Below are 6,813 nucleotides of genomic sequence, written 5' to 3' on the forward strand. Positions count from 1 at the left end.
TTAACAATACTATATAAACGGTTCTGCTAATACAAGCTAGGCTAGAGGGAGCCCCATTAATTTTTGAAAAAAGTTCGATAGGATAGCTTACATCCATTTAAGAGAACAAAAGAGACCTCACCTTAATGTCTTGTCCAAAAGATGACATGTCTGGCAGTGACGTGCTCCCTCAGTGCTTAAATTGAGTGTTGACCTGAATTTTGTCTTCAAGTATTTTTGGAAATTGCACCCACACCCTTCTGACTCAGTAAAGGGACTAAGTGACAGATATTAAATACATGATAGCTAATGTTTCAGCTATTAGTTTAACTGTTTCTTTCATTACTAAATCAGCAAACTGAGGGGTGAAATCCTACTCCAGGGTTATAGCAGATAATTTAAAATGACATGACAATGTGACAGTGCAACACTGAAGGATATTGCAGTGTCAGAAGGGTAAACATACAAATAACATCTTACATAAAAACTAAAAGAATTGCAGATGTTATTTGAATCAGAAACAAAAAAATGAACTTGCTGGAAAAGCTCAGTTTGTCTGCCGACATCTGAGAAAAGAAATTAGCATTAACGTTTTGGGTCCCTTCCTCAGAACTGAAGCATTCAAATACAATCTTAACTTCATCAGATAAGTGGGAATGAAGCCATGCCTCTATTTAAAGAAGAGTGGAAATATTCTTTGTATCCCATCCAATACTCAAACAGCTTCACTGAAAAAAAAACAGATTAACTGATTATTTATCTCATTGAATGCCTGTGGAATTTGGCTACGGTGTTTGTGATTCATTGGTGGTAATGTGCTGAAGATCTGTGATCGATTTTGTCTCAGTGCCAATTCTTTCCTACTTTTGAGCTTGTAATTCAAGCTATTAATGAACTTCTTTTATGCCTTAGTAGCCCATTTAGGAAGGGATTTACAACATAACGGACCAAAATGCCGGACAACTGTACCACCAATAGAAGAGTGAAACAAGGAGGTGGGGATTTCATTGTAGCTGATGGATTTTAAAGAAGCTTTTGAAGGTGGGGGAGAGGTCAAGACAAAAGTGTTTAATAGAAGAACTGTTACAAGAGTCTGCTGATGTATGAAAGATATTAATGTTATTTAAGGAACATTTTGCTGCGGTGCCTGTATTATTTGTGGGCAGAAGGAGCTGCAACCAGTCCTCTTTCTTCAACTGGGGCTAAGGGCCTATTTGGTTTACAAGGGTAGAGGAACTTTGACGTGGCTCTTGTCTTCGCGAGATGCAGTGGTTAATTGCATGATAACCGTCAGGTACAAGTTACATTAACTCGTTTTGTTTCTCTCACAGCTCACCACAGATGCATGTTACATTTGCTGAGATTCTCCAACACTTTTATTTTAATTTCAGATCTCCAGCATGTGCAGTACTTTCATTTAACACCTTTATAGAACAGCTTCAAGGCTGGCAGAGAGAGCAAAATCATGTGACATTGCCTCACTTCCTGTAACTGCTCAAACTACAAGGCTCTAGAGTAAAGAGACAAGGTGAGTGAGAGGAGGAAGATGCATATCAAAGACACTGGTACAGCACCAACTTGCATTTTTATAGCATATTTATGGAATATAACATTACAAAACAATTTACAGAAACATTATAAAACAAAGCTTTGATACCGAGTCACAGAGAGCAACATTACAGCAGTCACCCCAAAGCTTGGTCAAAGATGTAAATTTTAGAGACCATTTGTAGAAGGAAGAAAAGGTTTAGTGAGGGAATTCCAGCAGTTAGACTCTAAAGCATGGTCACCAATTGAAGATGCTCAAGAGGGCAAATGTAGATGAGTATAGATATCTCAATGGTTGTGGGCTGGAGGCGGTTACAATGATAGAGAAGAGAAGGCCATAGAAGGATTTAAAAGCAAAGATGAGTTTTCAGTCTTACAGGATTACTTTAACATGAACCAAACGGCATAGAGTGCAAATGTGATTTAAAGAGACTTGGATTGAGTTAGGATACAAAAGACCGAGTTTGGAAGACCTTCAAAGGTACTCTCAAAGGGTAAAACTGTGGCATAGATAAGAGTCTCGGCAGCAGATGAGCTAAGGCAGGGCTATAGTTGGTTGCTGTTAAGGAACTGGAAGTAGATGATGCTCATGCTGTCAAGGATATGTAGTCCGAAGCTTGACTCTGGGTCATTTTGACATCAAAGTTGTGGACAGACTTGTTATGCCTCAGGCAGTGATCAAGGAGAGATGTGGATTTGTGTCAGTTGGGAACAGACATAGTTTATAATGGAAGATCTGAAAATAATGGTCTTCCCAATAGTTAGCTAGATGAAATTTCTGCTCATTCAATACTGAATGTTGGATAAGCAGTCCAATAATTTAGCAACAGCTGAGGAGTGTATAGAGAAAGAGGTGAGGTCGAGCTGAGTGTCATCAATACATATGTGAAATCTGATGCTGTGTTCTTGAAGGGTGTTGCTAAGGAATAAGATGTACATGCAAAACAGAAGTGATGGAAAGATCGAATTTTGATAGGGTACCAAAAGTAATGCTGCTTAATTGTTTCACTTCCTTTTGCAGATCACTCACTGGCTATGATTTGGTACATAACAATGGAACAATGTCCCAGCCAACTGAATGATAGAATAAGACATTTAACATTGTCAAATGCTACAGACAAGTTGAGAAGGATGATGAGAGCCAGTTTGACACAGTTACATAATGTATTATTCAGGCACATTAAACACTGCTAACAACAAAATACTATCAGTTTACCTTGTTCAGGATCTTGGCCTACACTTCCTCTCAGTCCTTTTGGACAATGTTGAGATACTTGCAATCGATGGTTTATGATGTCCATGTAATCCTCACAACCGAGCTGGATATTACTCTGAGGGAAAGTTAGAATCCTTCAATTCTTGTTCAAGTAGTCGAAAATGAGATTTGTTTTTTAAAAAATTGTACTATCTATTTTAGATATCTGTATCTGAATTGGAAAGCCACAACTCCAGACAGACAACCATCCCTTCTCACAATAAAAGTAAAAATCTTTTATAAGAACATAACAATGTTGGAAAGACACTGATTGAATTGGATTAGTAAAGAACTGAATTTTTTTGTAACCGTGTTGGTGTTACACATATCGCATACAACCTGCTTTAATTGCATCATCAGTTAACATCTTTCTAATGGTCGACAGATATTGAAAATAAACTGCTATCAGTGCATGACTAGACAATGAAGTAAAGACTGACTTTTGGCAGCCCATTAATATCACAAAAGAAATATCAACCAACCTACTTCAAAGCCTAGAGAAGCAATAATGCCTATTATGTATACCAGGCAGGAAACCATTCTAAAAACATCTCTTCAACGGTTTATAAGATAAGAACGATGTTATTTCTTTTACATTGTGTGATAAGCCAATTTCTTATCACTTATCCTTAAATTGAGAACATGCAACAGAGGTTAAAAAATTAAAACTCCAAAACATTTTTCTGTGATAAGGTTATCAATGTGATGTTGTTATAAATGTAGCTGGTAAATTTGTGTGGCATTTATAGATGTTAAGTTTAGCTGCAGTCTTCCCCATTATGCTGTTATACTGTTTCGGTCTTCGTGTAGCCTATTAAGGACTGGTTTAGAGAAGAACAGAGTATACCCTGATTTGGGTGAGAAAAGTGGAGATAGGGAAGAATCAAAGGTGGACGGACAGATTCATTCAAGAAAGAGACCTTGGAGTGTAGGGTCATAGTTCCTTGAAAGTGGAATAGCAGGTAGATAAAGTAGTGAAGAAGGTGTTTCGCATTCTTTCCTTTATTGGTCAGAGCATTGAATATAGGAGTTCAAAGTTTGTGCGAAGATTTGTAGCTCGGGTGCTTGTTGTTGTGGTTCTGTTCGCCGAGCTGGAAGTTTTTGTTGCAAATGTTTCGTCCCCTGGCTAGGCGACATCATCAGTGCTTGGGAGCCTCCTGCGAAGCGCTTCTTTGATGTTTCCTCCGGTGTTTATAGTGGTCTGTCCCTGCCGCTTCGCAGGAGGCTCCCAAGCACTGATGATGTCACCTAGCCAGGGGACGAAACGTTTATGCGGATTGTTAGCTGTCTTCCTGTTTGTCCTATATAGTGTTTTGTGCAGTCCTTGCATGGTAAAAAATACAATGCATATATGAATAGGAAGCATTTAGTGGGATGTGGGCCTAGTGCTGGCAAATGGGACTAGATTAATTTAGGATATCTGATCAGCATGGACGAGTTGGACCTCTGAGGGAAGAAATCGCTCTGCATCACAGTTCCAGGTAGTCAACTCCTTATCTTGAGAGTGTGAACCCCATTTTAGAAATATCCTCAGAGACACTCACTGAAGACCAGAACAGAAGAAACTTAGTGAAGGATCAAAAATGGAAACTGAAACATAGAAGAAAAAATAGCAGGGACTGATTCACTGAGGGCGAGACATTTTCAAGGAGATGGGGAGAGGAAGAGTTGTTAAAAATGCGCTTATTTTGGAAATTTGTGAGCTCTGTTTTGTGGAATGTTTTTCTTGCTAAGGTTGTTGATCCAGCAAAATTTGTCACTTGTGACTCTTATTACTAATCCGTTTGATCCAAGGCAGCTGAATGAAGGGTAATGTCCTCTGTTCAAATGCAGTCTTGTTACAACAATAGAGATTTGCTTCTGAGTCAGACAGTTGTACAGTTCCCGCACTAGATATTTGAGAACATAATCTAGGCTGACGCAAAGGGAGTGCTGTAATGTTAGAGATGCTATCTGGTCACTAAGTTGTTACCTGAGGTTCCATCATTTCTTCAAGAATGCAATTTGTCAATGAAATGTAGGGGAGTTCTACTGCTGTCTTGTCCAACATTTATCCACCAATAAAACTCACCAAAGGAGAGTTATATTAAAATTGACCTCAGTGTTTCATTAACATAAGCTGGTATATATACTGGGAGATCTCGGAAACTCTTCTTCAAACAGTGCCATGGAATATTTATGTTCACCCCAGAGAGCAGACAGGATCCTGGTTTACTGTCTCATCCAAATATGACACCTCTGACAGTGTAATGTTCACACTCCATATTAGCTCAGCTTTTAGTACTCAAGGGTTATATTTTGCAAAGTGTCATATTTCCCACCCTCCCAACCAAAAAGTCAGCTGTCAGCACCCCCACCAAAAACCCAGCTCCCTTAAAAATTTCAGGATGTAATGTCCACTCCTCAGGGACAGTTTGATTAGCTGGCAGCTTTCGTCCAGCAGCACCAGGATGGGACAATAGTGACTGCTGGCACCATTGGCACTGACTGAGCAGGAAGCAATGGATCCTGGGTTTCAGGTCAGCCTGGGATGTTGGATGAATCTTGGTGTGGATGGCAAGACAGCCATGTTTGACAGATTGGGGAAGAAGGTTGAAGGAGTGGAAATATAGTGTGGAGGATGGTTGTGTTTGATGGGAACAGAGCTCCTCCATGTTCCAAAGATGATATCCTCTTTTCCTGCCTAATAGCATCCCATGCAGTGAAAGCTCCTCAGCCACTTACCCTGCGTCTGCCCTCCCTACTATGCATAAAACAGTGACAGTGCTGGAATGAGATTCTTAGATGACTTCCTATGTGCCTTAATAGGCCTGTGGGCAGGCAGGCTGTCCACCACAATATGGGAGACAGTTCAGGGGTTGGCATGATGCCAGTGTGAAGATGACTAGCTTTATTTTACAAGCCCCCCCGCCCCCACTTCCCTGACATTAAATATATTGGTTGTTAAAACGAAACCCAAGTGCATTTGAACCTACAATCTCAATCAAGATGCATGAACTTCACATCTGAATCAAAGTTGAACCAGAAATATCTCAGAAATGGCTGTTATTTTTATAGTCGTTGGGTGTATCTAACACCAGATGCTTATTCTCCGAGACTAGGGATTAATTCTTTGATCTTCCAATGACGATAAAATGTGTTCAGGAAGAGACTCCATTTTTGATACAAATTTCAAGCTGGGAAGTTGATCATTGTGCCAATGAGAGTGGGGGCGGGGTGGGTATTTTGAAATCAAACCATGCCCAACTGTCACAAACTAACAAAAAACAAGTGGCACTGTCAAGAAGGAACAAACTCTTTGCACAGCCTGGAGAGGTCTATATAAATAAGGCCTCGATAGATAACTCAATTGTCTCAATTGACAAACTTTCTGATAAGGTTTGTTTGTCTATCAGATGGTTGAAATTTACATGAGCCATCAGTCACACAACATTTATTGCTGGACTTCCTTTTGTCAAATTGCATCATGTGAAATTTAGGTAACATGGACAATGTCGCTTCTCCCGACTCTAGTCCAGTGAGAGTACTTACTGAGCTGGGGCGGGGGGTGGTACAGAGGCAGCCTCACCAGTGCTTCCTCTGCTCTCTTCCTCACAGCCAAAGCAGGGCTTGGCTTGTGGGAAGGCCTCTTGATCAAGGAGACTATAATATCCCACTCATACTGGCATGATAACAGAGAGTATGTGCATAACCAAGGGGTAGAAGCTGTGACACGTTAATCATACATTCACATGAAGGGCAATGGGAGAGTAGCACAACAATGAGAAATGTTTCTTACTTGACTGGTGGGACAAAATGGTTGCAGCACCCCCACAGGACTGGTCCCAGCCCTTGCCAGTTGGAGTCAAGATCTTCTCTTTATAGGGGATAAAGAGCTGAAGGTCAGGACACCAACACATGTCCTAGCTCCTTTGGTCCCATTATGGATATTTTTCCCCTAGAATGTTACAAGGGGAGGGGTTAGGTGAGATTAAAGTATTAGAGCTGTTGCAGGTGGGAGAAATGCAGTGAGGTTTTGTAAGTTATGTGGG

At 40.4% G+C, this 6,813-nt stretch overlaps 1 long non-coding RNA gene across 1 annotated transcript; it reads left to right on the plus strand.

Annotated features, from left to right (window-relative positions):
• Positions 1-1,164: 1,164 nt before the first annotated feature.
• Positions 1,165-2,714, plus strand: LOC122540129. Its single transcript, XR_006309242.1, has 3 exons — positions 1,165-1,273; positions 1,371-1,507; positions 2,549-2,714. It is a non-coding gene; the product is annotated as an uncharacterized LOC122540129 (long non-coding RNA).
• Positions 2,715-6,813: the final 4,099 nt, after the last annotated feature.

This window comes from Chiloscyllium plagiosum, chromosome 34 (assembly GCF_004010195.1).
Source record: "Chiloscyllium plagiosum isolate BGI_BamShark_2017 chromosome 34, ASM401019v2, whole genome shotgun sequence".
NCBI lineage: Eukaryota > Metazoa > Chordata > Chondrichthyes > Orectolobiformes > Hemiscylliidae > Chiloscyllium > Chiloscyllium plagiosum.